Below are 20,824 nucleotides of genomic sequence, written 5' to 3' on the forward strand. Positions count from 1 at the left end.
TAAGCCTTGATCATTGTTGCCTATTCCTTTTAAAGTTTTTTAATAGACGTTTTAAATGGTTCTATGTTTTAATGTTTTTTCTTAATGTTTTATTTATATGTGAATTAAACATTGTTCAATTTTTCAAACCTTGTTGGTTGAGAAATATTTAGGCACACCTTTAGGATACTAGTGGTGTTGTTGGTATATTAACCTGTTGTATAGTATATACAACATAGTATTTAGTTTTAAATAGGAATAATTTAGTTAATAATATTAATATTATTTAGATTTATTTAAATAATAATTAAGTTAGGGGGTGTTAGGTTTAGACTTAGGTTTAGGGGTCAATATATTTAATATAGGTGGCGGCGGTGTAGGGGGATTAGATTCGGGGTTAATAAATTTAATATAGGTGGCGACTGTGTAGGGGGGTCAGATTAGGGGGTAATATATTTAATATAGGTGGCGGCGGTGTAGGTGGATCATATTAGGGGTTAATAAATTTAATATAGGTGGCGGCAGTGTAGGGGAGTCAGATTAGTGGGTAATACATTTAATGTAGGTGGCGGCGGTGTAGGGGGATCAGTTTATTGGTTAATAAATTTAATATAGGTGGCGGCGGTGTAGGGGGGTCAGATTAGGGGGTAATATATTTAATATAGGTGGCGGCAGTGTAGGGGGGTCAGATTAGGGGGTAATACATTTAATGTAGGTGGCGGCGGTGTAGGGGGATCAGATTAGGGTGTAATACATATAATGTAGGTGGCGGCAGGGTCCGGGAGCGGCGGTTTAGGGGTTAAACACTTTATTAGGTATTGCGGTGGGGGATTGCGGTTGACAGGTAGATAGACATTGCGCATGCGTTAGGTTACCAAACCAGCACAAAATTTGGCATTGCCGGCTTTTGCGGGCGACGCTGCATATCGGATCGGGCCCAAGGTCATCTATATAATGGCCATAGAACACCAGATCTCCATCTACTTCCTGGTTTCCAGTTCCAGCACCAAGGGTCAACCAGCTGGTTAGCTTTGATAACCGGCCTGCGCCTACAAGCACATTGGTGTGCTCCTTCTAAATGTGAGTACTCTGTGCTTATTTTGTACATCTTGACGGTGTGAACTTACTGATACGCACATTTTGGTGCCTCTTTGTGTTTTTAAATTTGTCTAGAATTGCTACCTTGTGAAGGAGAAGGGAGAGTGCAGCCTGTGTGGATTTCAGACTTCGGAAGCTGTTAATCTACATTCAGTAACCAAGAGACCAACTACACCCTAGTCTATTATCGGACTTTGAGGATTTATTTGGCTCATCTATTGGACTAGATAGCAAAATGGGGAGTAAGCAACTAGCGCCTGGAATAGTTTACCTGCTACACTATAAACAGACCCCCTAATAAGGTCCTAAAAGAAATCTAATACAAAGTGTTTGTATAGGAGCGCCACAGGCTACAACAGGTTAAGAGCTACTGTAATTCTATTGGCTGATTTGAATAGCCAATAGAATGTCAGTAGCTCTTATTCTATTGGCTATTCAAATCAGCCAATAGAATTACAGTAGCTCTCATTCGATAGGCTGATTTGAATTTGAAGGCTCAAATCAGCCAATAGGAATTTAAGGGACGCCATTTTTAATTGCGTACCTTGAATTCCTATTCAGTGTATGGCGGAGATCGTATGAAGAGGATCCTCCACGCTCCATGGCTCCACGGTCTTCAGTTCCACCGTTGCCGATCTTCAGTTCCAGCATCGCCGGTCTTCAGTTCCAGAGTGGACGGTCTTCAGCTCCACGGTCATCGGTCTTCAACTCCTCCGCTCCGTGCCGGCTGGTTCCTGGAAGAAGAAGAGGTTGCGCTTGGCAGAAGACTTCACCGCCTGAAACAGGACCTTCTCCACCGGTCTTCAGGACAGGTAAGGACCACTTGGGTGTTAGACTTTTTTTAAGGGGGGTTCGGGTGGGTTTTAGAGTGGGGGGTTGTGGGTGGTGGGTTGTAATGGGGGGGGGTTGTTCTTTTTTTACAGGTAAAAGAGCTGATTACTTTGGGGCAATGCCCCGCAAAAGGCCCTTTTAAGGGCTGGTAATAGAGCTGATTACTTTTGTAATTTAGTTTAGGGTAGGGAAATTTTATTATTTTGGGGGGCTTTTTTATTTTATTAGGGGGCTTAGATTAGGTGTAATTATCTTAAAATTCTTGTAATCTTTTTTTATTTTTTGTAATTTAGTGTTTGTTTGTTTTTTTGTAATATAGTTTAGTTTATTTAATTGTATTTTAGTTTAGATAATTGTAGTTTATTTAATTAATTTATTGATAGTGTAGTGTTAGGTGTATTTGTAACTTAGGTTAGGATTTATTTTACAGGTAATTTTGTAATTATTTTAACTAGGTAGCTATTAAATAGTTATGAACTATTTAATAGCTATTGTACCTGGTTAAAATAAATACAAAGTTACCTGTAAAATAAATATAAACCTTAAAATAGCTACAATGTAATTATTAATTATATTGTAGCTATCTTAGGGTTTATTTTATAGGTAAGTATTTAGTTTTAAATAGGAATAATTTAGTTAATAATATTAATATTATTTAGATTTATTTAAATAATAATTAAGTTAGGGGGTATTAGGGTTAGACTTAGGTTTAGGGGGTAATATATTTAATATAGGTGGCAGCGGTGTAGGGGGGTCAGATTAGGGGTTAATATATTTTATGTAGGTGGGGGCGGTGTAGGGGGCTCAGATTAGGGGGTAATATAGATAATATAGGTGGCAGCGGTGTAGGGGGATCAGATTAGGGGGTAATATAGTTAATATAGGTGGCGGCGGTGTAGGGGGCTCAGATTAGGGGGTAATATAGTTAATATAGGTGGCAGCAGTGTAGGGGGATCAGATTAGGGGGTAATATAGTTAATATAGGTGGCGGCGGTGTAGGGGGATCAGATTAGGGGTTAATATATTTAATATAGGTGGCGGCAGTGTAGGGGGCTCAGATTAGGGGGTAATACATTTAATATAGGTGGCGGCGGGGTCCGGGAGCGGCGGTTTAGGGGTTAATACTAGGATAGGTTTATTGCGGTGTGGGCTATGGTGGTTTAGGGGTTAATAATTAGGCTTATTGCGTTGTGGGGGATTGTTGGTCTAGGGGTTAATACATTTATTGTTAGGAGTGAGAGGGGGGATTGCGGATAGAGGGGTATACGTGTGGGGATATTTTTGGGAAGCATGTTAGACAGTTACAGGATATTTTATACTTTAGTTAGTTTTTTTAGGCGGCGGTATTTTCTAAAGTGCCGTAAGTCACTGGCGACTCCAGAAATTTGTACTTACGCTTATTTCTGGACATCGCTATTTTGTCCGACTTACGGCACTTTAGCAACTATCGGCGCCGTATATGTGATAGCCCGATGTGCAAGGTGAAACTACGGGCGGCGCAGGTTTCCATGCTTGCGCCGAAACCTGCGCTGTATATCGGATCGCACCCCTTATATTTATTTGGAAAGGAACAGTGGAGGAAATTGAACAGTTCTGTGAACATCTGAACCTCAATGAAATGGGTATTCATCTTACCTCTAATATACAAACACACACTATCGAGTTCCTTGATGTAGTTTTATCTTGGGATGATTGTCACAATGTGTGTACCTCTATTTTCTTCAAACCTGTAAATTGTAAAAAAATGTTTGCATTTTTCAAGCAACCATTACAAAAAATGGAAGACTAACATACGCTACAGCCAGTTCTGCAGAATTAAAAGAAATTGTAGTACTGTTGATAAATATAATGAACAATCAGAGATCTTAATTGAGAGATTCAAAGAAAAGTGATATCCTATGGAAATAATTAGAAAGGGATACGAAAAAGCAGGCAGTCTAGATAGATCTGCAATTCTCCAATCGAAAAAGAAAGATCTGAACAAGAGAAGTGATATTATTGGGGTAAAAAATAGTCAACCTCTGTTGTTCACTCAGTATAATTAAAATTTTAAAATAATTCAGAAAGTACTTTCCAATTATTGGCCGATTCTCCTGAGAACCCATACTCAAAAAGACACTCAATGCTAACCTCCTAATTAGTCTTCAGAAGAGCACCTACTCTAAAGTAGACACTTGCTCCTAGCAAAGTGATAGTGTCCAAAAGAATCGCAAATAAGAAACACCAATGTAAGAATCAAATAAAGAAGGGAGTATACAAATGTGGCAAAAAAAGATGTTTCATGTGCAAATTTGTGACACATGGCTGTAAGAGCATTAAATCTAATACTAGTGGAGAATGTTTTCCAATTAGATCATCCCTTACCTGCAGCTCCTCATTTGTAATATACATTTTGACGTGCAAATGTGGGCACCAATATTTAGATCCCACGACTCGTAATGTACGTACTAGGTGGAGTGAGCATTTGCGGAATATTGTAGGAAATGTAGCTTAAACACAGTGTATCAAGACACTGTGTTTATGAACATAATGGAGATACTTGTAGTTTACAAAATACTCCATTAGAAAGTATTACAAGTTCGAATAAATATAATAGGTTTACAAAACTTAGGCAGAGGGAGACTTTTTGGATCTACAAATTTGGATCCTTATTTCCCCTTGGCCTCAATGAGGTTATCGACTCTGCTGCTTTCTGACACTTTATAGGAGGTTCTTTTTATAAAAACATATTGTTTAGGTTCTTTTATTTGTGTGTATTAATATTTATATATACATTTGTTGTTTTGTTTAGACCTAATTCATGGTGCGGAGTCTCTGGCATATGGTACATTCAAACGATAGTTTAATATGTAGTGGACATTTTTAATATTAATATCAGTTTTAGGTTCATAGCAGATAAATATCAGCTTGGATTATTCTATCTATATTGGACTTTTTGGGGACCATAAAGGATTTTTAGTGGTTTTTGTATATAACCAGTGTACAAATGGCAGCTGTAGCCTGTCCCGTTTATTTCCACATTGGACATATTTCTTTTTTTTTTTATCCATTCACACTACTATAATTCATTATTATTATTTCTTTTTTGGCTTATTCACTTAGCTACTCTTGTAGTTTTATGGCTAAACTATTGTTAGAATTTAGTCTTGCCGATACCCCTTGTGCCTAATCGACACGTATCACAGACTATACTTGATTGTCACTCAGATAAACCACAAACATACAGACCAAAAACTAGCTGCTCTGTTTCTGATACACACAGTTTTTGATTTAGATTTTTTCTTCATTTACCCTCTTACACACATAGGCCCCTATTTATCAACCCGTCAACTTACTTGCATTCGCCGGCACCAATACGCTCGCTTAAGATCGCCTAATATCGCTGCCGCGGACCTGAATACGTTCTCCAAAGTTACCAAAAAAGCTGTCAAAAAAACATGCACCAAGTACAGGGCGATGAGCAGCAGACTGTTGTTAACTAACAGTCATCAATCTTTTTTCCAGCTTTATTGGTATACTGTCACTAAACACCCACACTATACTAAACTGTTGTACCCCTATACCGCCGCTCCCGGACCCCGCAGCAACTAAATAAAGTTATTAACCCCTAAACCGCTGCTCCCGGAGCCTACCGCCACCTACATTATACTTATTAACCCCTAATCTGCCGCCCCCTACACCGCCACCACCTACATTATGTTATTAACCCCTAATCTGCCCCCCTACACCACCGCCGCCACCTACATTATGTTATTAACTCCTAATCTGCCGCCCCCTACACCGCCACCACCTACATTATGTTATTAACCCCTAATCTGCCCCCCTACACCACCGCCCCCTACACCGCCGCCACCTACATTATGTTATTAATCCCTAATCTTCTCCCCTACACCGCCGCCACCTACATAACACTTTTTAACCCCTAATCTGCCGTCCCCAACGTCGCCGCCACTATATTAAATTTATTAACCCCTAAACCTAAGTCTAAGCCTAACACCCCCTAACTTAAATCTAATTTAAATAAATATAAATAAAATTACTATCATTAACTACATTATTCCTATTTAAAACTAAATACTTACCTATAAAATAAACCCTAAGATAGCTACAATATAACTTATAGTTACATTGTATCTATCTTAGGGTTTTTTTTTTATTTTACGGCCAAGTTTGTATTTATTTTAACTAGGTAGAATAGTTATTAAATAGTTATTAACTATTTAATAACTACCTAGCTAAAATAAATATAAAAGTACCTGTAAAATAAAACCTAACCTAGTTACAATAACACCTAACACTACACTACAATTAAATACAATTAAATAAATTACATATAATTAACTAAATTAAATACAATAACCTAAATTAAATTAAATTATCTAAAGTACAAAAAAAACAAACACTAAATTACAGAAAATAATAAACAAATTACAGAAATTTAAACTAATTACACCTAATCTAATAGCCCTATCAAAATAAAAAAGCCCCCCCAAAATAAAAAAAAACCCTAACCTAAACTAAACTACCAATAGCCCTTAAAAGGGCCTTTTGCGGGGCATTGCCCCAAAGTTATCAGCTCTTTTACCTGTAAAAAAAAATACAAACAACCCCCCAACAGTAAAACCCACCACCCACACAACCAAGCCCCCCAAAAAATACTAACTAAAAAAACCTAAGCTCCCCATTGCCCTGAAAAGGGCATTTGGATGGGCATTGCCCTTAAAAGGGCAGTTAGCTCTTTTGCAGCCCAAAGCCCTAACCAAAAATTAAACCCACCCAATACACCCTTAAAAAAAACCTAACACTAACCCCCTGAAGATCGACTTACCGGGAGACGTCTTCATCCAAGCCGGGCAGAAGTGGTCCTTTAGATGGGCAGAAGTCTTCATCCAAGCCGGGCAGAAGTGGTCCTCCAGACAGCAGAAGTCTTCATCCAGATGGCATCTTATATCTTCATCCATCCGGCACAGAGCGGGTACATATTCAAGACATCCGACATGGAGCATCCTCTTCGGCCAATTACTACCCAACGAATGAAGGTTCCTTTAAGTGATGTCATCCAAGATGGCGTTCCTTAGATTTCGATTGGCTGATAGAATCCGATTGGGTGATAGAATCAGCCAATCGGAATTAAGGTAGAAAAAATTATATTGGCTGATGCAATCAGCCAATAGGATTGAACTTCAATCCTATTGGCTGATTGGAACAGCCAATAGAATTCAAGCTCAATCCTATTGGCTATTTCAATCAGCCAATAGGATTGAAGTTCAATCCAATTGGCTGATTGCATCAGCCAATAGGATTTTTTCTACCTTAATTCCGATTGGCTAATAGAATTCTATCAGCCAATCTGAATTGAAGGGACCCATCTTGGATGACGTCACTTAAAGGAACCTTCATTCATCGGGTAGTCGTCGGCCGAAGAGTATGCTCCACATCGGATGTCTTGAAGATGGACCCGCTCCGTGCCGGATGGATGAAGATAGAAGATGCCATCTGGATGAATACTTCTGCCGTCTGGAGGACCACTTCTACCCGGCTTGAATGAAGACTTCTGCCCATCTGGAGGACCACTTCTGCCCGGCTTTGATGAAGACGTCTCCCGGTAAGTCGATCTTTAGGGGGTTAATGTTAGGTTTTTGAAGGGTGTATTGGGGGTTTCATTTTTAGGTTAGGGCTTTGGGTTGCAAAAGAGCTAACTGCCCATTTAAGGGCAATTCCCATCCAAATGCCCTTTTCAGGGCAATGGGGAGCTTAAGTTTTTTTAGTTAGTATTTTTTTTGGGGGGGTTCGTTGTGTGGGTAGTGGGTTTTACTGTTGGGGGGTTGTTTGTATTTTTTTTTACAGGTAAAAGAGCTGATTACTTTGGAGCAATGCCCCGGAAAAGGCCCTTTTAAGGGCTATTGGTAGTTTAGTTTAGGCTAGGGTTTTTTTTATTTGGGGGGGGGGGCTTTTTTTATTTATTTTTTATTTATTAGGTTAGGTGTAATTAGTTTAAATTTCTGTAATTTGTTTATTATTTTCTGTAATTTAGTGGGGTTTTTTGTACTTTAGCTAATTTAATTTAATTTAGGTTATTGTATTTAATTTAGTTAAATGTATTTCATTTAGTTAATATATTTAATTATAGTGTAGTGTTAGGTGTAATTGTAACTTAGGTTAGGTTTTATTTTACAGGTACTTTTATATTTAGCTAGGTATTTATTAAATAGTTCATAACTATTTAATAACTATTCTACCTAGTTAAAATAAATACAAACTTGCCCGTAAAAAAAAAAAAAAACCTAAGCTAGATACAATGTAACTATTAGTTATATTGTAGCTATCTTAGGGTTTATTTTATAGGTATTTAGTTTTAAATAGGAAAAATGTAATTAATGATAGTAATTTTATTTATATTTATTTAAATTAGATTTAAGTTAGGGGGTGTTAGGCTTAGACTTAGGTTTAGGGGTTAATAAATTTAATATAGTGGCGGCGACGTTGGGGATGGCAGATTAGGGGTTAATAACATAATGTAGGTGGCAGTGGTGTAGAGGGGGCAGATTAGGGGTTAATAACATAATATAGGTGGCGGCGGTGTAGGGGGGGAGATTAAGGGTTAATAAGTATAATGTAGTTGCCGGAGGTGTCGGGGCAGCAGATTAGGGGTGTTTGGACTCGGGGTATATGTTAGGGTGTTAGGTGTAAACGTAACTTTATTCTCCCATAGGAATCAATGGGATATCGGGCAGCAGGGAACATGAGCTTTTCGCTGCTTTCAGACTCCCATTGATTCCAATGGCATGGATTGAAAACCAGGTGCGCTGGGCCGGAATAGTGCCAAACGTACCTGGTAAAAATTTGTTAGCTAGCAGCAAAAGTAGTCAGATAGTGCCGAATTTGCATTCGGAACATCTGTAATGATGTAAGCATCGATCTGTGTCGGACTTTGACCGGCGGATCTTTGTTACGTCACAAAATTCTACTTTTGCCGGTCTGTAGGGTTTGATAAATAAGGGGAATCAGGCTACCACAATTACGCTGCGGAATTCCAGTGTATTTGCGGTTGACGGCTTGATAAATAGGCCCCATAGTATCTACTCACAGACTGATGATCATTGAGCTATAAACACGATCCTCGCCCTTAGATGTCATCATAAAACACACCCACTCTCTTAGAGTTTATCACTTATCACGCTTTTTCTCTGTTGGTAAAATTAGCAAATTATCACTTTTCATAAAGAGAAATTTCAGATTTGGACTTCACTACACATTATTGCTAGTATAATACCCACTCATCCTTTTCTTTTACTTAAAGGGACAGTCAAGTCCAAAAAAACCTTTCCTGTTTCAAATAGGGCATGCCATTTTAAACACCTTTCCAATTTACTTGTATCACCAATTTTGCTTTGTTCTCTTGGTATTCTTAGTTGAAAGCTAAACCTAGGAAGGCTCATATGATAATTTCTAAGCCCTTGAAGGCTCTAATCACATGCTTTTTTATTTGCTTTTCACAACAGGGGAGAGCTAGTTCATGTAAACCATATAGATAACATTGTGATCACGCCCGTGGATTGTGGCAGACACTGCACTAATTGGCTAAAATGAAAGTCAATAGATAATAAATAAAATGTCATGTTATCAGAGGGCTGTCAGAAGATGCTTAGATACAAGTTAATCACAGAGGTAAAAAGTATATTAATATAACAGTGTTGGTCATGCAAAACTGGGGAATAGGTAATAAAGGGGTTATATATCTTTAAAAACAAAAACAATTCTGGTGTTGACTGTCCCTTTAATACTCTTAACCCTTAAGATCACAATAACATAAAACACGCATGATTTCATAGATCGATCATTTGGGATCCATATATTCATCCTAGTAAGGCACAATAATTTTAGTTTGTATGGTTGTTACATTATATTATATATAATATATATAATTACTGCACTTGACCAACTCAGACTTTGTACTAACATCACGAATAGTGAAGGTATTAATGAATGCCGATATATTCCACATGATCCTCAAATTGGGACTTAAAGTGATGGTAAATTCAGCCAAACTGCTCCACATATTTGTAATGGTCTTATCTTAACTAGCATATCAATATGCTTTTTTATTAATAAATACATCAGCACACTGAATAATTTAACGTTTAATCCTGCTATGTTACCGGTTTTAATTCAGCCTCTATCTAACATTTTCAAAGCTCCTTCTTTGAGTGGCATCTGTTCTAGCCAATCAGAGCATCACCATTTGCCCCATGTTAAACTCTATCTGCACGCTTCCGTGCTCAGAACGCTGTAATCTTACTAAAATGCACATGCGCGACTACTTACGCTACTTGCGCAACAGAATAAGGGAATCCACAGCTCCGCTTACAGTAAACAGTGCATCTGTTATCGTGCATGCGCATTTTAGTAAGATAACAGAGTTCTGAGCACGGGAGCGTGCAGATAGACTTTAACATGGGTCGCATGGTGAGGCTCTGATTGACTAGAACAGATGCCACTCAAAGAAGGAGTTTTGAAAATGTTAGAGAGAGGCTGAATTAAAACTGGTAACGTAGCAGGATTAAAAGTGAAATTATTCAGTGTGCTGATGTATTTATTAATAAAAAAGCATATTGATATGCTAGTTAGGATAAGACCACTACAAATATGTCGTGCAGTTTGGCTGAATTTACCATCACTTTAAGAATCTTGCCCAACAGCAATTGTAAAGCTTATATAAATATCCCACAAATAGGAGGTTTTTTTTTTACATGTGGTAGTATTTGGCTATATAAGTCAACAGTTTTTAAATGTTTAATATGCCTGATGAAACGGCAATAGCGCAGAGAAACGCGTTGCAATATTACATGTTTTTAATGCTCTGTTTTTAAAAGTTCTTTGGTATGTTTTTACTTGTTGTTACTTTTTACAATAAATGTTTTAACATAATACCATAACTCAAACTTTATATCGGAGCAAATCACTACTATATGAGACAGACTGTCTCCATCTACTTCTTCCTGGTTTCCAGTTCCAGCACCTAGGATCTGTCAGCTGGTTAACTGTGATAACCGACCTGCGTCTACAAGCACATTGGTGTGCTCCTTGTAAATGTGAGTACTCTGTGCTTACTTTGCACATCTTCACGGTGTGAACTTTACTGATACGCACATTTCAGCGCCTCTTTGTGTTTTTGAATTCAGTATAGTGTATTAGCACTCTTATAGAGGTCAAATTGGAACTCCGTACCCTTCCGTTGATGGAGAGACGCCATACGAGGGAGTGATTCCTGTGATCCGCGGGGAGCTTATCGGGCAGCTCTGAGGACTGTTATATTCTTATTATTCTGCCATTTTTGCACTTATTAATAGTGCTTATTCCCACGTGAGTGGGATTTTTTATTCTTATTATCTCCATCTGTGGATGAATATACTGCACTTTAAGGCACCTACTATGCTCTGTTTCTATATTTGGATGTGATACACCCCCTTTTATTGGACAGCCTATTGAAGATTTGAACAAGATTGGACTGATATAGTTCTATAGCATATATTTTAAACCACCAGTATTAATACATTGTGTTATTATATATATATATATATATATATTCTATCAAGTAACATTTGCTACATATATATTTAGCTCATATTGACTTTATTATTAAAGAAAAAGAGATAGGAAACCCCAAAATTTTCTCTCATGATTTGAATAGAACATAAAAGTTTAAGCAACTTTCCAATTTACTTCTATTACCAAATTTGCTTCATTATCTTGGTACCTTTTGCTGAAGGAACAGCATTGTACTACTGGCAGCTAGCTGAAAACAGCTAGTTATCACCAGAGACAAAGGTGTGAATGCACCAATCAGCAGATAGCTACCACTAGTGAAGATTTGTGCATATTCTTTTTCAACAATGGATACCAAGAGAACAAAGCACATTTGAAACTAGAAGTTAATTTAAAAGTGTCTTAAAATGGCAAGCACTATCTGAATCCTGAAAGTATAATTTTGACTTTCCTATACTTTTAATTGATTAGTGGTATTTTCCTGAGCACCCCCATAACTACTTCTTTATTTTAATTTCAACTTGTAATACACCAGCTAACCAGCCCATGTTACAAGTTTACTATCAGCGGTATTAGCACTCACACATGAACGCTTGATACAGCTCCCCTTTATTCTAGCCCTTTTTTTGCTATATAAAAAATGGTGTTTCAACTTTTGGTATGTTCTTTTCCTTTTAGTAAGAAGATTTAATGTATGGAATATTAATATAATAAAATATAATTCCAGACATGCTAATAAAAGGACCTTCATTCAATTTGTGCAGGGTCCATAGGAAAACAAACAAAGTTTTGGGCCTTCTATATGCCCTTAGTTCCTGAGACATGACTAAGGGCCTATAGTAGGTCCAAAGCATTGTTTGAATTCCTATGGATCCTATGTTAATTGAATAAAGGTCCTTTTTTTAGCAAACTGGAATCCTATTTTGTTATTTAGTGATTCAGTGGGACGTGGCAATCCTATATTCCATGCCAGCCTGAGAAATATTGGATTTGTGCTATTTTTCAACCTATTTAAATTGGATATTAATACCCCATAGAACACAGTAGCTGCGTCTATTTCGTTTTACAATAGTGCGTTTTGTTTTCTATTCAAAATGTGTTTTTAGTAATTAGTATAATTTTTAATATTATATTTTTATAGCTGCAATAAGTTAAAAATGTACTTTAGGTGTTTTAGTTCAAATGTCGCAAGCACGCTGTCCCAAGCTTGTTTTATATTAAAGGGACATATTCTCAATTTTTTTCTTTCATGATTCAGATAGAACATACATAAATTGAATCAACTTTCCTTCTATTCAGCTAGATTACGAGTTTTGAGCTCTATAGGGTTTTTAATGACCACAACAAAAGCGGCGTTATTTCACCCACTATAGCGCTGCCATTACAAGTTTTTAAAAAGCAGGCTTGTGCGGGCAATATGGATGCGTTGAGTTCCATACCGCAATGAAAACAAGCGCTGCTTGGACGTGCTTGTGCACGAATTCCCCATAGACATCAATGGAGAGAGCAGGCTAAAAGAAAAACTAACACCGGCAATCGCGGAATGAAAAGCTCCGTAACGCAGCCCCATTGATGTCTATGGGGAAAAAAAAGTAACGTTAAAACACCCTAACATAAGCTCCACGTCTAAAGACCCCTAATCTGCCACCCCCAATATCGCCGCCACCTACATAATACTATTAACCCCTAATCTGCCGCCCCCAACATCGCCGCCACCTACATAACACTATTAACCCCTAATCTGCTGCTCCCGATATCGCCGCCACCTACATACAGTTATTAACCCCTAATCTGCCGTCCCCAACATCGCCGCTGCCTACATAAAGTTATTAATCCCTAATCTGCCTCCCCCAACATCGCCGCCACCTACATACAGTTGTTAACCCCTAATCTGCCGCTCCCAATATCGCCACCACCTAAATAAAACTATTAAGCCCTAATCTGCTGCTCCCAATGTCGCTGCCACTATACTAAAATTATTAACCATAAACCTCTGGCCTCCAACATATCACTAAATAAATCTATTAACCCCTAAACCACCAGCCCCCCACATCGCAACAAGCTAAATTAAACTATATTAACCCCTAACCCTAGCGTAACCCTAAGCCTAACCCTAACACCCCTAACTTTAACATAATTCAAATAGAGCTAAATTAAACTTACCATTATTAACTAAATAATTCCTATTTAAAACGAAATACATACTTACCTATAAAATAAAACCTAAGCTAGCAACAATACATTTATTTTAACTAGGTAGACTAGTTAGTAAATAGTTATTAACTATTTATTAACTACATAGTTAAAATAAATACAAACTTACCTACAAAATAAAACCTAACCTGCCTTACACTAAAACCTAACATTACAAAAAATAAAAAACACTAAAATTACAAATAATGAAAAAGCCTACAATTACAAAAAATAACAAACGAAATTATAAAATAATAAAAATTATTTCTATACTCTTTACTATAAATCCTTCCAACACCAGCTAATCCTACATATTCTGAAAGTTTATCACCAGATAGATGAAACAGGGCATTTTCCAGAAACCATGCTCCAGACCATTATCACAGTCCTTCCCAATCCAGGGAAAAGGGGCGATCAACCAGCAAATTTCAGACCAATTTCACTTTTAAATCTAGATTTGAAAATATTTGCAAAAATCATAGCCACGAGACTTAACAAATTGCTTCCTTCCCTAATCCTCCTTGATCAAGTAGACTTCATCCCAAGAAGAGAAGCTAGGGACAAACGATTTTAATATCCACAGGCGCAGAAAAAGCGTTCGATAGACTAGATTGGACCTTCTTAGAATCTATTATGAACAAATGTAATTTTCCATTCAAATTTATAACTAGAGTTATGGCACTGTTTTCCTTTCCCACAATACAAGTACGTGTAAATGGTATCTTATCAGAACAATTTGAAATCAGAAATGGAAGCAGACAGGGCTGTCCTTTGTACCAGTTGCTGTTTATTCTTTCACTTGAGGCTTTGGCTGCTAAGATAAGAAACAATAACTCCATTAAAGGAATCATGGTTAATAATAATACATACAAATTATCTATGTTTGCAGATGATATCCTTATGTCTTTATCATCCCCATTGGATTCCCTTAGGACAGTACAAAGTGAGTTACAAGATTATGGCAGGGTTTCCAATCTCGTAGTAAATATGAACAAATCTGTTCTACTTCCCATAAATGTATCACACAAAGTGATTGCTGAAATTAGGAATCGGTGTGACTTGACCATTCAACCTAATTCTATTGGATATTTGGGTATCCACATAACTCCCAGAGTTGAAACTATGTGCAAAGTAAATTACACTAAGCTTTCAGCTGACATTGCAAAGCTTATTTCTTCATGGTACTCCAAAAACACATCATGGATAGGTAGGATATATACCATTAAAATTACAGTTTTACCCAAAATATTGTATATATTCCAAACACTTCCTCTTCCTCATACTGATTTATATATATATATATATATATATATATATATATATATATATGATTTATATATATACTAGTCCTAAAGCCCGTTCACACGGGCCATTTTTTGCAGTACAGTGGCCCAACCTCTTGCGCTCTCTCCCTCCACCTCTCTTTTGCTCTCTCTCTCCCCCTCTCTTTTGAGATTTCTCTCTCCCCTCTCTTTTGAGCTCTCTCTCTCTCCCCTTTCTTTTGCGCTCTCTCTCCCTCTCTCTTTTGCGCTCTCTCTCCCCCTCTCTTTTGTGCTCTCTCTCCCCCTCTCTTTTGAGCTCTCTCCCCATCTCTTTTGAGCTCTTTCTCTCCCCCCTCTTTTGCGCTCTCTCCCCCACTCTTTTGCCCTCTCTCTCTCTACCCCTCTATTTTGCGCTCTCTCTCCCCCTCTCTTTTGCGCTCTCTCTCTCCCCCTCTCTTTTGCGCTCTCTCTCTCCCCCATCTCTTTTGCGCTCTCCCTCTCCCCCATCTCTTTTGTGCTCTCTCCCCCCTTTCTCTCCCCTCTCTTTTGCGCTCTCTCTCCCCTCTCTTTTGTGCTCTCTCTCCCACCCTTTCTTTTGTGCTCTCTCTCCCCCTCTCTTTTGCGCTCTCTCACCCCCTCTCTTTTGCGCTCTCTCTCCCCCCTCTCTTTTGCACTCTCTATCCCCCTCTCTTTTGCGCACTCTCTCCCACTCTCTCTTTTGCGCTCTCTCTCTCCCCCTCTCTTTTGCACTCTCTCAACCCCCTCTCTTTTGCGCTCTCTCACCCACCTCTCTTTTGCGCTCTCTCTCCACCCCTCTCTTTTGTGCTCTCTCTCCACCCCTCTCTTTTGTGCTCTCTCCCCCCTCTCTTTTGTGCTCTCTCTCCCCCCTCTCTTTTGTGCTGTTCCCCCCTCTCTTTTGCGCTCTCTCTCTCCCCCCTCTTTTGCGCTCTCTCTTCCTCCCTCTCTTTTGCGCTCTCTCTCCCCCCTCTCTTTTGCGCTCTTCCCCCCTCTCTTTTGTGCTCTCTCCCCCTCTCTTTTGCTGTCTCTCTCCCCCTCTCTCTTTTGCTGTCTCTATCCCCCCTCTCCTTTGCTGTCTCTCTCCAGCTCTCTCTTTTGCTGTCTCTCTCCCCCTCTCTTTTGCTGTCTCTCTCCCCCTCTCTTTTGCTGTCTCTCTCCCCCTCTCTCTTTTGCTGTCTCTCTCCCCCCTCTCTTTTGCTGTCTCTCGCCCCTCTCTTTTGCGCTCTCTCTCCCCCCTCTCTTTTGCGCTCTTCCCCCCCTCTCTTTTGCGCTCTTTCCCCCTCTCTTTTGCTGTCTCTCTCCCCCTCTCTCTTTTGCTGTCTCTCTCCCCCTCTCTCTTTTGCTGTCTCTCTCCCCCTCTCTTTTGCGCTCTCTCACCCCCTCTCTTTTGCGCTCTCTCTCCACCCCTCTCTTTTGCGCTCTCTCCCCCCTCTCTTTTGTGCTCTATCTCCCCCCTCTCTTTTGCACTCTTCCCCACCTCTCTTTTGCGCTCTCTCTCTCCCCCCTCTTTTGCGCTCTCTCTTCCCCCCTCTCTTTTGCGCTCTCTCTCCCCCCTCTCTTTTGCGCTCTTCCCCCCTCTCTTTTGCGCTCTCTCCCCCTCTCTTTTGCTGTCTCTCTCCCTCTCTCTCTTTTGCTGTCTCTATCCCCCCTCTCTTTTTGCTGTCTCTCTCCCCCTCTCTCTTTTGCTGTCTCTCTCCCCCTCTCTCTTTTGCTGTCTCTCTCCCCCTCTCTTTTGCTGTCTCTCTCCCCCTCTCTTTTTTGCTGTCTCTATCCCCCCTCTCTTTTGCTGTCTCTCTCCCCCTCTCTCTTTTGCTGTCTCTCTCCCCCTCTCTTTTGCTGTCTCTCTCCCCCTCTCTTTTGCTGTCTCTCTCCCCCTCTCTCTTTTGCTGTCTCTCTCCCCCTCTCTTTTGCTGTCTCTCTCCCCCTCTCTCTTTTGCTGTATCTCTCCCCCTCTCTTTTGCTGTCTCTCTCCCCCTCTCTCTTTTGCTGTCTCTCTCCCCCCTCTCTTTTGCTGTCTCTCTTCCCCCCTCTCTTTTGCGCTCTCTTTCCCCCCTCTCTTTTGCGCGGTCTCCCCCTCTCTTTTGCTGTCTCTCTCCCCCTCTCTCTTTTGCTGTCTCTATTCCCTCTCTATTTTGCTGTCTCTCTCCCCCTCTCTCTTTTGCTATCTCTCTCCCCCTCTCTCTTTTGCTGTCTCTCTCCCCCCTCTCTTTTGCTGTCTCTCTCCCCCCTCTTTTTTGCTGTCTCTTTCCCCCCTCTCTTTTGCTGTCTCTTTCCCCTTCTCTCTTTTGCTGTCTCTCTCCCCCTCTCTTTTACTGTCTCTCTCCCCCCTGTCTTTTGCTGTCTCTCTCCCCCTCTCTTTCTCCCCCTGTCTTTTGCTGTCTCTCTCCCCCTCTCTTTCTCCCCCCTCTCTATCGCTCTCCCCTCTCTCTATCTCCCTCTCCCATCTTCCATCGAGCGAGCACGCGCCCAGCCTCTTTCTCTCTCCCCTCTCTTTTGAGCTCTCTCTCTCCCCCCTTTCTTTTGCGCTCTCTCTCCCTCTCTCTTTTGCGCTCTCTCTCCCCTCTCTTTTGCGCTCTCTCTCCCCCTCTCTTTTGAGCTCTCTCCCCATCTCTTTTGAGCTCTTTCTATCCCCCCTCTTTTGCGCTCTCTCCCCCACTCTTTTGCGCTCTCTCTCTACCCCTCTATTTTGCGCTCTCTCTCCCCCCTCTCTTTTGCGCTCTCTCTCTCCCCCTCTCTTTTGCGCTCTCTCTCTCCCCCATCTCTTTTGCGCTCTCCCTCTCCCCCATCTCTTTTGTGCTCTCTCCCCCCTTTCTCTCCCCTCTCTTTTGCGCTCTCTCTCCCCTCTCTTTTGTGCTCTCTCTCCCACCCTTTCTTTTGTGCTCTCTCTCCCCCTCTCTTTTGCGCTCTCTCACCCCCTCTCTTTTGCGCTCTCTCTCCCCCCTCTCTTTTGCACTCTCTATCCCCCTCTCTTTTGCGCTCTCTCTCCCCCTCTCTCTTTTGCGCTCTCTCCCCCCTCTCTTTTGCACTCTCTCAACCCCCTCTCTTTTGCGCTCTCTCACCCACCTCTCTTTTGCGCTCTCTCTCCACCCCTCTCTTTTGTGCTCTCTCTCCACCCCTCTCTTTTGTGCTCTCTCTCCCCCCTCTCTTTTGTGCTCTTCCCCCCCTCTCTTTTGCGCTCTCTCTCTCCCCCCTCTTTTGCGCTCTCTCTTCCCCCCTCTCTTTTGCGCTCTCTCTCCCCCCTTTCTTTTGCGCTCTTCCCCCCTCTCTTTTGTGCTCTCTCCCCCTCTCTTTTGCTGTCTCTCTCCCCCTCTCTCTTTTGCTGTCTCTATCCCCCCTCTCCTTTGCTGTCTCTCTCCCGCTCTCTCTTTTGCTGTCTCTCTCCCCCTCTCTTTTGCTGTCTCTCTCCCCCTCTCTTTTGCTGTCTCTCTCCCCCTCTCTCTTTTGCTGTCTCTCTCCCAACTCTCTTTTGCTGTCTCTCGCCCCTCTCTTTTGCGCTCTCTCTCCCCCCTCTCTTTTGCGCTCTTCCCCCCCTCTCTTTTGCGCTCTTTCCCCCTCTCTTTTGCTGTCTCTCTCCCTCTCTCTCTTTTGCTGTCTCTCTCCCCCTCTCTTTTGTGCTCTCTCACCCCCCTCTCTTTTGCGCTCTCTCTCCACCCCTCTCTTTTGCGCTCTCTCCCCCCTCTCTTTTGTGCTCTCTCTCCCCCCTCTCTTTTGCACTCTTTCCCCCCTCTCTTTTGCGCTCTCTCTCTCCCCCCTCTTTTGCGCTCTCTCTTCCCCCCTCTCTTTTGCGCTCTCTCTCCCCCCTCTCTTTTGCGCTCTTCCCCCCCTCTCTTTTGCGCTCTCTCCCCCTCTCTTTTGCTGTCTCTCTCCCTCTCTCTCTTTTGCTGTCTCTATCCCCCCTCTCTTTTTGCTGTCTCTCTCCCCCTCTCTCTTTTGCTGTCTCTCTCCCCCTCTCTCTTTTGCTGTCTCTCTCCCCCTCTCTTTTGCTGTCTCTCTCCCCCTCTCTTTTTTGCTGTCTCTATCCCCCCTCTCTTTTGCTGTCTCTCTCCCCCTCTCTCTTTTGCTGTCTCTCTCCCCCTCTCTTTTGCTGTCTCTCTCCCCCTCTCTTTTGCTGTCTCTCTCCCCCTCTCTCTTTTGTTGTCTCTCTCCCCCTCTCTTTTGCTGTCTCTCTCCCCCTCTCTTTTGCTGTCTCTCTCCCCCTCTCTCTTTTGCTGTCTCTCTCCCCCTCTCTTTTGCTGTCTCTCTCCCCCTCTCTCTTTTGCTGTCTCTCTCCCCCCTCTCTTTTGCTGTCTCTCTTCCCCCCTCTCTTTTGCCCTCTCTTTCCCCCCTCTCTTTTGCGCGGTCTCCCCCTCTCTTTTGCTGTCTCTCTCCCCCTCTCTCTTTTGCTGTCTCTATCCCCCCTCTATTTTGCTGTCTCTCTCCCCCTCTCTCTTTTGCTATCTCTCTCTCCCTCTCTCTTTTGCTGTCTCTCTCCCCCCTCTCTTTTGCTGTCTCTCTCCCCCTCTCTTATTTGCTGTCTCTATCCCCCCTCTCTTTTGCTGTCTCTCTCCCCCTCTCTCTTTTGCTGTCTCTCTCCCCCTCTCTTTTGCTGTCTCTCTCCCCCTCTCTTTTGCTGTCTCTCTCCCCCTCTCTCTTTTGCTGTCTCTCTCCCCCTCTCTTTTGCTGTCTCTCTCCCCCTCTCTCTTTTGCTGTCTCTCTCCCCCCTCTCTTTTGCTGTCTCTCTTCCCCCCTCTCTTTTGCCCTCTCTTTCCCCCCTCTCTTTTGCGCGGTCTCCCCCTCTCTTTTGCTGTCTCTCTCCCCCTCTCTCTTTTGCTGTCTCTCTCCCCCCTCTTTTTTGCTGTCTCTTTCCCCCCTCTCTTTTGCTGTCTCTTTCCCCTTCTCTCTTTTGCTGTCTCTCTCCCCCTCTCTTTTACTGTCTCTCTCCCCCCTGTCTTTTGCTGTCTCTCTCCCCCTCTCTTTCTCCCCCTGTCTTTTGCTGTCTCTCTCCCCCTCTCTTTCTCCCCCCTCTCTATCGCTCTCCCCTCTCTCTATCTCTCTCTCCCATCTTCCATTGTGCGAGCGCGCCCAGCCACGCCACCTTCACGTCAGGCCATGCCCCCTTCACGGCCATTCACGCTGGCCACGCCCCTTCACGCATGGTCACGCCCCCGCTCACGCCCGGTCATGCCCACTTCTGCCGCGGCGCAGATCACCAGCAAGGACTCAAAGGCCAGGTGTGTTTGTCCTATTGCTGTCTGTACTGCGCATGACAGCTTCGGACAAACACACTTGGCCTTTTATATAATAGGATATACAGGGAGTGCAGAATTATTAGGCAAGTTGTATTTTTGAGGATTAATTTTATTATTGAACAACAACCATGTTCTCAATGAACCCAAAAAACTCATTAATATCAAAGCTGAATATTTTTGGAAGTAGTTTTTAGTTTGTTTTTAGTTTTAGCTATTTTAGGGGGATATCTGTGTGTGCAGGTGACTATTACTGTGCATAATTATTAGGCAACTTAACAAAAAACAAATATATACCCATTTCAATTATTTATTTTTACCAGTGAAACCAATATAACATCTCAACATTCACAAATATACATTTCTGACATTCAAAAACAAAACAAAAACAAATCAGTGACCAATATAGCCACCTTTCTTTGCAAGGACACTCAAAAGCCTGCCATCCATGGATTCTGTCAGTGTTTTGATCTGTTCACCATCAACATTGCGTGCAGCAGCAACCACAGCCTCCCAGACACTGTTCAGAGAGGTGTACTATTTTCCCTCCTTGTAAATCTCACATTTGATGATGGACCACAGGTTCTCAATGGGGTTCAGATCAGGTGAACAAGGAGGCCATGTCATTAGATTTTCTTCTTTTATACCCTTTCTTGCCAGCCACGCTGTGGA

At 41.6% G+C, this 20,824-nt stretch overlaps 1 long non-coding RNA gene across 1 annotated transcript in view; it reads right to left on the reverse strand.

Annotated features, from left to right (window-relative positions):
- The window catches only part of LOC128638116 (uncharacterized), a 63,153-nt gene that overhangs the window by 16,256 nt on the left and 26,073 nt on the right, over positions 1–20,824 (reverse strand). The window contains exon 2 of the long non-coding RNA XR_008399048.1: positions 3,544–3,635. This is a non-coding gene — a long non-coding RNA (uncharacterized LOC128638116). The remainder of the gene's footprint in view (positions 1–3,543; positions 3,636–20,824) is intronic.

The sequence above is a fragment of the Bombina bombina genome, chromosome 8 (genome assembly GCF_027579735.1).
Source record: "Bombina bombina isolate aBomBom1 chromosome 8, aBomBom1.pri, whole genome shotgun sequence".
In the NCBI taxonomy this organism is placed as follows: Eukaryota; Metazoa; Chordata; class Amphibia; order Anura; family Bombinatoridae; genus Bombina; species Bombina bombina.